We start from the raw sequence: 9,454 nt of genomic DNA, 5'->3' as shown, positions 1-9,454 counted from the left end.
CTTATAATGAAAATAGCAGAATCTAGAGGGAAAGGGGGAAAACTGAAAAAAAGAAAATTAAATAGGGAAAGAAGAGTAAGAGAGATTAAACTGCACTGAACACCTAATACATGATTTTTAAGGATAATCTGGACCCTGAGTTCCTACCAAGAGAAGGTGGAAAGGCCTTCTATTCATGTGGTATACTTTGGGGTTTCTCAAGGATTGGGTCTCCTGTCCCCAGACATAACGATTATTAAATATTATGGTTCCCCAACTATTTGGCAACATAAAGTAGTTATACCTCAAAAATAGTTTCAGAAAACAAATTTGAACCTACAACAACTCCAACTCCTTGGCTGGGTTGGATACTAACCATCTAGAGAACTTATTGTCTACACATACACACCTAAAAGAGCTTCCCAATTGCTATGCCACATGTGGAAGTTAACAGTATGCTGTAATATTGCTTTTTCCCAAGGATGTAAACAAGAATCATCATTAGTACATGTCCTAACCACAACAAAATCTTCTGCTGAGATATAAATGTCTGGTAGATACAATGGAGATTGAGATTTAGGAGTGAGGAATATGCTAGTTGTATCTGAAGCCCTGAGGATGTGTGAAAATGTAGAGAGAGAGAGAAGGTGGAATAAGAGAGAGGAAACAGAAGGACCTTAACGTAGAGAATGTGAACACTGAGGAGAGAAATTTTGGAAAAGAAGCCAGTAAAAGACTTTAAGAAGGGCAAGTAGGGGAAATAAAAAAGAAAAAAGAAAAGGAAAAAACAAAAAAAGGGCAAACAGAGAGGAAGGAGAACCAGGTGGGCTGGTACCTAAGAGGCAAGGTTTAGTGACATGAAGACTGAAGTTTCCATGTCATTTAGCAGCAAGTGGCTCATTAGTGTCTTTCGTGAGGGTGGATGAGTGAACACAGTAGTAATAAAACCAAGATTTGCAGTGAGTGAAGGAGTAGGAGGTGGAGAAGCTGGAGTATTTATGACCTTTTATAAAGACATTTAGCTGTGAAGGGAAGAAGGGATGATGATGATTGGACTCCATATAAGTGAAGGGAAGTGGGGAAATTAATGATTCTTTCATTAACTAAAGCAGTATATAACAACTAATGATTTACCTAATTAACACCTATTCTTAGTCACAGCATCTCACCTTCTTTTTTTAAAAGCTTTTTTTAATGTTTTCTTTATTTCTGAGAGAGAGAGACGGCGTGAGCAGGGGAGGGTCAGAGAGAGAGGGAGACACAGAATCCAAAACAGGCTCCAGGCTATGAGCTAGCTGTCAGCACAGAGTCCAATGCGGGGCTCGAACCCATGAACCATGAGATCATGACCTGAGCCGAAGTCAGATGCTTAATCGACTGAGCCACCCAGGCACCCCCAAACCCCACCTTCTTAGAAGTGATAACATACTCTGCTAAAAGATAAGAGCTCCCCAAAATCCTTTCAGCTGTGGGTAACCAGTGAGATAGATAATAATCAGAAATTGCATGGGTTTTCTAGTATTACTCCTTAAGAACAATGACAGAGCAGAAGCTGCTATATGCCCCATCTGCTCTGCCCTTTATCTTCTCCTGTCCCCTCCCCTTGCTTTGTACTTGGAGCAGGAGTCTTGGATCATGACACAGGTGGAAGAAGGAAACCAGTGCTAAGAATGTTGGAGTAGAAAGAGAAGAGGTTGGGTACTTGTGATGCCAAGATACCACCAAACCAGCACTCAGGCAGTCTACCTTAGTTCTTTATGTGAAAGAAAATCTTTCTTCTCTTTCACCCACAGCAAATTCTGCGAAACACAATTTCTACCAAGTAATGCAGTCACCCCCAATTTTTCAATGCTTCCTGCAAGTCTTATTCCTGTCCTCCACTGAAAAAAATCATGGTCATTAGATGCTAAAGCACTGAAATTCCTGTCTTCAAGACTTCATTTCCCTCTTAGCTCTAACTTTCTTCTGTCCAAGGCAAAGCATTGTAACCAGGCTTAGCTAACCTCACCTTGTGCTTCCTTAGAACATCCTCCTAACATCCCTTCTCTCTTCACTGTAGGTAACATCTCCCTGTCTCCCCATTCTGGCCATAAAGATACCTAAATCTCTAGCTTTAAAAACCAAAACAAAAACCTCACAATAATCTTTCCAACCCCACGACTCCCGTTAACTATCATCCTAGGTCTTTCCTTTCTCTATCATGCAAAAAAAGCGGAGTCCGGTTGTGCCAGCTTCTGTCTCCAACTGCCCATGTATCAGCCCACAGACGACTTCCCAAGGTTCTCTGTTCCTCACTCTCCCGACCCATGGCACCCTAACTGCCAGAGCCTCTGCACCCTTGCTTTTACTCTCCCCTTCCTTGTGAATAACCTCCTCTCAGGTCCGCACCGTCCAGGCTGGCCTCCTTCCTCTCTCCTCATCGGTCAGCTCGTTTTCCTTAGTGTCGGCGGTGTTAAGCCCAAGGAAGGAAGGAGACCAGGGGCTCAGAACAGGGGAGATAAGCTGTCTTAACTGAACACGCTCAAATGTAAGGGACAGTCCAGGAGAGTGAGGGGGACAGGGAACCGACCTGTCCTCTGGACGCGCCGACACCAGGACGTCCACGCACTGGAGCAAGCATGGTGAGGAAAACTGCCCCAAGGCTTCTCCAGGTGCCCTGGGGTGGAGCAGTCAGGCTCGCGTCCTCGCCCAGAGCGCATGCGTGGGCCACCTGCGGGAGGGCTGCGCCTGCGCAACAGGCCGCACGTGCCTGCCGCGTGGAGCTTATAAATGTGGGAGCCAAGGCCCAGCTGTCAGAGACATTCCAGGTCGCGTCGGTTTAGAGTAGGTGGGCGTACCGAACACGGGGGTGAGGGGTCGTCACGGAGGTCCGGTGAGGGATAGGTGCCGAGGGAGCGGAGAAGGCCGGCTGGCAGGACTGGGAGCGGGTGTGAGACGTGGGTAAAGAGAAGCTGGGTCCCCCGGGATGGGCGCCTCTGTACCTGGGAAGGGGCGGGGTGGGCAAGGCGAAGAGGCTGAGGACAAGGGTGCTGCAGGCCAGACCTAAGCGGCGGCCCTCCAGTGGAGCTCCTGGGCACAGCCCGTCACGTTCGAGGCGCTGTGCACGTTGTCTCCTGGCCTCCGTCTTCCCTCCTTGCTGCTGCTGCTGCTCCTGCTGCTCAGGGAGCCAAAGCTTGTTTGGGCGAGATGCGGCCGGGCTTGTGGGCAGCGCTGCCCGGGTCTCCAACATGGCGCCGCGCAGCCCTGTGTCCACCATCCCAGACCAGCCATTAGAGAAGTGAGGACCCTGCCACCCAGACTTGGAAGTCTTAAAGGAAACTGGGACGGCTTCTCCCCTAACGGCAGTGTATGGAGCTGCGTACGACTGCCCTTTCCTAAGGACGCCCACCTGTTTTTCAGCCTAGGAAATGAGAGCCTTTTCAGAAAACAGTGCACATTTTGAGGCCAGTAATGCCAGACCCTTTTTTACGTGCACGCCACGGGCCGCAGCCTTACCTGAGTCCCTGGTGCCAGAATGCCACCTGCAATCCATTCTCTGTTCCTGGGGCAGGTGAGAAATCCAAGACCCTACCCCTAAAGCAATGCCTGAGGTTTTCTTATTAATTCATAATCTCCCTTTCCCTACCGTGTCCTGACACAAAAGGGATTATAGCAGCACATAGGGCCAGTGTTTGAAGTTCACTTTAATAGGTAAAATTTGAATTCTAGCTATATGCCAGTTATTCTGCTAAATATGGAAAATAGGTTCTCTCAACATTGATTGACCTCAACAACCCGATGAACTAGGTATTGTTGCTGTCTTTGACAGATGAGGGAACTGAGGCTCAGAGTCTGGGACTTGCCCAGAGTTACCCAGCAGTCAAACCAAAATGTTATGTTATGAGACAGTCTGGTAGAAGAAGTACCTTAGAGACCTAGCCTCTAGAATTTTTTCAGCAAGGCTTAAAAATTCTAAAAACTATTATGGTAGGGTCAAAAAAGCACTCTGGGAGAATGAGAAGGCTTCACAGTCTGGAAGGTAGATATCCAGGGATTTCATGCATTATAGGGTGGGAGGGGTCTTTAGGCCGGACAGGAGGATCCATAGGGTAAATCTTCCTTCTCACCTCCAGTATCAAAGAATGTTAAATCTACTCTTCTGTATGCCGTCCTGCAGATAAAACATGTCCTGTACTTTATGCAACTTGTTTTCCAGGTAGAAAATTAGGTGTGACAAAGAGTGCTTTTGAGTTTGTCATTGTTTCCAGCTGGTAATAGAATATTTTTTGTTCTGGCTGTTAATGACTCCATCCTCCCTAACCCTTGGCAACCACTAATCTTTTTATTGTCTCCATAACTTTGCTTACTTCTAAAGTAATTTCAGTGAAGAATTGATCTTCCATATAATGCCACTCTTTATTCCTGATCACTTTCCATGCTCTGAAGTCTGGTCTGTCTCAAAGAAATAAAGCTTGTCCATTTCTTTTGGTTAGTATTAGCACAGTACATCTTTCTCCATGCATTTATTTTCATCCCTGTCTTCTTATTTAATGTGAATTTTTTTGTAGACCACAGTTTATGCCTTTTAGTATGTTTTGTGATGTTTTCTTGATTGGTAGGTATTCTGTACTAGATTAAAGAAATTGCTCTAAATAGGCTCTTAGTGACGTGTCAAATTGTAGAGATGCAACAGTTTTACATAGATCATAGTTTTACAGTTATGAAGGACTGCTTTTTATTTTATTTTTTAATTTAAAATTTTTTATACAAATAGTTTATTGTTAACTTGGTTTCCATATAAACCCAGTGCTCATCCTCACAAGTGCCTTCCTCCATGCCCATCAGCACCCCCCCATCATTCCTCAGTTCTCAGCATTCAAGAGTCTCTCATGGTTTGCCTCTCTCCCTCTCCCCCACTATTTCCCCCCTTCTTCTCCCCCACAGTCCTCCGTTAAGTTCCTCCTAATCTTCCTCCTATACATGGAAACATACGGTATTTGTCCAGGAGGACTGTGATTTTAGATCTCATCTTTTAGTGAGATCCTGTCTTTGGACAGTGAACTTCACATATACTTCACCTTCTTCCTCCCATTGGATAAGGAGGAGTGGGTTTGAGATAAGTATTTGCCTAACCCCCCGTCATTTAGGCCCTGGTTAACTAGCTGTTCTGAGATCTGGCTTGCTAGGAATAGAATTTTCCTGGCATATGTCACAATACTTCTTCTTTCTCACTCTGTACTTCCCACAGGGAATTTTTCTCCTAGATTTACTGTGAGAAACTGGTTGAAGTACTGCAGATAAAACTCAAAAAAGCAAAGGGTCCCCTTGAAGTTTTTTTAACTCAGATCTATCGACACTGAGCCTGAAATTGACAATTGCAGTTCAGGTTTCCTTTACTCTACCACTAGTTCCTGTGGAGTTTTTATCTCTTGGATTTGTGTTCCTATAAAGTGTGGTTACCTCAGTTCTCATCTCTCTCCAACATTGGGGGTAACACTGTCCTGTAACCTGTTGCTGTGAAGGTTCTGAGAAGAGTTCTTGATTTTTCAGTTCACTTACTCTGAATAAAATAAAAACCTGATTTCCAAGCTTCTTATACACCCAGAATCAGGTGTCTACCACCTTCTTTTTTTAATTTAAATTTTAGTTAGGATACAGTGCAGTATTGGTTTCAGGAGTAGAACCCAGTGGTTCATCACTTACATAGAACACCCAGTGCTCGTCCCAACAAGTGCTCTCTTTAATACCCATCACCCATCTAGCCCATCCCCAGCCCACCTCTCCCCGTAAACCCTTAGTTTGTGCTCAATCATTTAGAGTCTATTGTGGTATGTTTCCCTCTCCTCTTTTTTTCATCCCTTCCCATATGTTCATGTGTTTTATTTCTTAAATTCCACATATGAGAGAAATCATATGGTTATCTGTCTCTCTGATTGACTTATTTTGCTTAAGTGTAATACATTCTAGCTCCATTCTTGTTGCAAATGGTAACCTTTCATTCTTTTTGATGGCTCAGTACTATTTCATTGTATGTACATACCACATCTCCTTTATCCATTCATCAGTTGATGAACATTTGGGCTCACTGCATAATTTGGCTATTGTTGATAATGCTGCTATAAACATTGGGGTGCATGTACCCTTTTGAATCTGTATTTTTGTATCCTTTGGGTAAATACCTAGTAGTGCAATTGCTGTATCCTAGGGTAGTTCTATTTTTAGTTTCTTGAGGAACCTCCATCCTATTCTCCAGAGCAGCTATACCAGTTTGCATTCCCACCAACAGTGCAAAAGGGTTCCCCTTTCCCCACATCCTCACCAACACCTCTTCTTTCATGTGATGTAAATTATAGCCTTTCTGACAGGTGTGAGGTGGTATCTCATTGTGGTTTTGATTTATATTTCCCTGGTGGTGAGTGATGTGGAGCATCTTTTCATGTGTCTGTTAGCCTTCTGGATGCCTTCTTTGGAAAAGTGTCTATTTATGTCTTTTGCCGATTTCTTCGCTTGATTATTTGTTTTTTGGGTGTTGAGTTTAATGAGTTATTTATAGATTTTGAATACTAACCCGTTATCCATTATGTCATTTGCAAATATCTTCTCCCATTTAGTGGTTGCCTTTTAGTTTTGTTGATTGTTTTCTTTGTTGTGCACAAGCTTTTAATCTTGATGAAATCCCAGTAGTTCATTTTTAGTTTCCTTTGCTTCCGACATGTCTAGTAAGAAGTAGCTATGGCTGAGGTCAAGACTTTGCTGCCTTTGTTCTCCTCTAGGATTTTAATGTTTTTTTTTTTTTTTTTTTTTGGTCTCACATCCATTTTGAATCTATTTTTGTGTATGGTGTAAGAAAGTGGTCAAGTTTCATTGTTCTGAATGTTGCCGTCCAGTTTTCCCAACACCATTTGTTGAAGAGACTTGTCTTTTTTCCATTGGATATTCTTTACTGCTTTTTTGAAGAGTAGTTGACTATATAAGTTGTGGTGTCTACCACCTTTTAGTTTTGATTAGATATGCAGTACACAGTGCTGTATAATTGAAATAGAGGGTTAAATATTTGCATTAAGTGAGATATACAGCATTTGTTTTTCTCTGTCCAACTAATTTCTCTTAAGAGAATGCCCTCTATGCATTTCTAAATGGTCCATCTATTACAGAATGGTGGCATTTCTTTTTCTTGTTTCCTTCCTTTCCCTCCCTTCCTCCCTCCCTCCCTTCCTTCCCCTTCCCTCCCTTCATATCCCTTCCCTTTCTCCTTCTTTCCTTCCTTCCAAGATTTTGGTGGCATTTGGAAAGGCATGTGGAAGGAGGATGTCCCAGAAAAGGGAAGAGTAGTTGGCCTGAGGGAGAATCCACATATGGCTAGAGCCTATAGACTTAGTGGAAGACTGAAATGATACAGTGACACACCAGATAATGAGGGCCTTTATGGCATCCTAAGGAATGGGGTCATTGTTCCTCATCTCCAGACTGGTAGTGATAAGTCCTACTATCTCTGGAATGAGAAGAAATCACAGTTGAGTCATAAAGATAATTCTGGTATGGGACACCTGGGTGGCTCAGTTGGTTAAGCATCTGACTCTTGATTTCAGCTCAGGTCATGGTCTTGAGATTGAGCCCCATATTGGGCTCGTGCTGACAGGGCAGAGCCTACTTGGGATTTTCTCTCTTTCCTCTCTCTCTGCCCCTCCATCTTCTCTCTCTCTCTCAAATTAAATAAACTTAATTAAAAAATATAATTCTGGTAGTAGTGTGGATCACAAATCTATGATATATCAATGAGATGGGTCAAGGAAGTTACTAGTAGTTACTAAGGTAAAAGTGTGGGAGATCACTTAGATTTGCTGGTTACTGAGGGACAAAACCCCAACTCTAACACCTATTTTTTGCAATGGATGACTCCTGTGGTTCTATGGTGAATTCTGGTGGCAGGAACTTCCTGTTAAGGTATTTTGTTCCACTATATGCTACAGTACAATATGTATAGTGGCAAGTTATCTGTCTCTTTAGGTATATGGACTTCATTCTTTTGACTTTAAACCTCTGTAAACAACCTTGAACTCCAGCTGAGATTTGTCTGCTTCCTTTCAATAAGGGAAGAACCCTTATATGAAGGCTGTATGTACAAATATACATTTTACGTACATTATAAAATGTACATTAAAAAATGTATAAATACATTAGACCAGGTCCCAGAGCATTTTGATGCAGTCCAACAGTGAAATTGAGTTCATAAGATCAACCTCACCATATTGAATAAATTGCCCTTGTGAATGCTGACCTGAATATAACTATTGCTTTTATATATGTAGAAGTTTCTTTTTAGAGGTTATATCTTAACTTCATTTGTTAATTTATAAATCTGTCTTGCTAAATCAAATGCCTTTCCCAAAATGAATTTATATGAGAGAAATGTGTCTGACATTATTGGCACCATTGCCTTGCTTACTTCTGTAGAATGGAAAATGGAGGAAGATGTGTTTATGAGGGAAGAGTGCTGAATAAATGGGTTTAGAATTGCTCATACATACAAAGTAATTTTGTTATTTACCCTTTAAGACCTGAAATGAATTACTGTTTCTTCAGCAGTGATTATCCTGAATTATGCTTAGTGGGTGCTTGATCTCTTTGAAAAAGAGCCACTCTAATAGGGGTGATTCATGATAACACTATCTGATGGCCTGGCAACCAACCAGTCAGAACAGATGCCTGTTCTCATAGTGAAGGAGGGTGCTGGAGGCCCCACTGTTATGGTCATTGCCCTTTCACTTGTCATATACTTAGACTATCCAGGGAGAAAGTCGGGGCCATTAGCTACCAAATGGCATAGAAGAAACTCCATATTTTAACAATTGGTGTGGCCACATGGCCGTGTACTGGCAGAATGTTGGGACTGGCTGCAGGAGACAGAGTCACTAACTACTGTATTCTCTTTCTAGGTTTTAGAAATGGAAGTCTGTATTTTCCATCTTCAGTGGTACTCAGTGAGTATCCTGGCTTCCTTGTCCTCAGCCCCCATTGCCCACTACACTTAACCAAAGACCTATGTTTTATAACACGGCACAGTTCCAGCACTGTAGTGGCTGTAGAAAGAAAATGTGAACAAGAGACACTCAGACTGAACCTCAGCAGGCTGCGAATATGACTGAGCAACAAAACACCCCCTCAGAAGGTGATATGGTGACCAGCATCCCTACTTCTGATATTGACATAGAAACAGACAACATTCCTAAGAAACAGATGGGGTTTTGTCTTCTGTTGCCCAGAAGAGGGAGCTACGTGGTAAGAGCACTTCTAATAACAGCTTGTGTAGAACATCACCTCACGGAGGCTTTGCATCTGAGGAAGAGAAAATGAGGCTAGAACAGAGCAAAGGATCCCCTGGAACGCAGTTTTGGAAGACTTTGAAGGAAACTATGCATTTGTATGACCTAGCTTATGGTAAAGCCATGCCAGAGAAGATGGTGCAGTACAATAGAATTACACAGAGTTCTTGGGA

General features: G+C 42.8%; 1 long non-coding RNA gene across 1 annotated transcript; it reads left to right on the top strand.

Annotated features, from left to right (window-relative positions):
* The first annotated feature begins 2,511 nt into the window (after positions 1-2,511).
* Positions 2,512-8,943, top strand: LOC120244557. The gene is made up of 3 exons (XR_005531567.1): positions 2,512-2,906; positions 3,379-3,529; positions 8,895-8,943. It is a non-coding gene; the product is annotated as an uncharacterized LOC120244557 (long non-coding RNA).
* The last annotated feature ends 511 nt before the right edge of the window (positions 8,944-9,454 follow it).

Source organism: Hyaena hyaena, unplaced genomic scaffold, assembly GCF_003009895.1.
Source record: "Hyaena hyaena isolate Hyena2069 unplaced genomic scaffold, ASM300989v1 scaffold_387, whole genome shotgun sequence".
NCBI lineage: Eukaryota > Metazoa > Chordata > Mammalia > Carnivora > Hyaenidae > Hyaena > Hyaena hyaena.
Note: the sequence above shows the minus strand (reverse complement) of the source record. Positions and strands in the feature narration are given on the sequence as shown.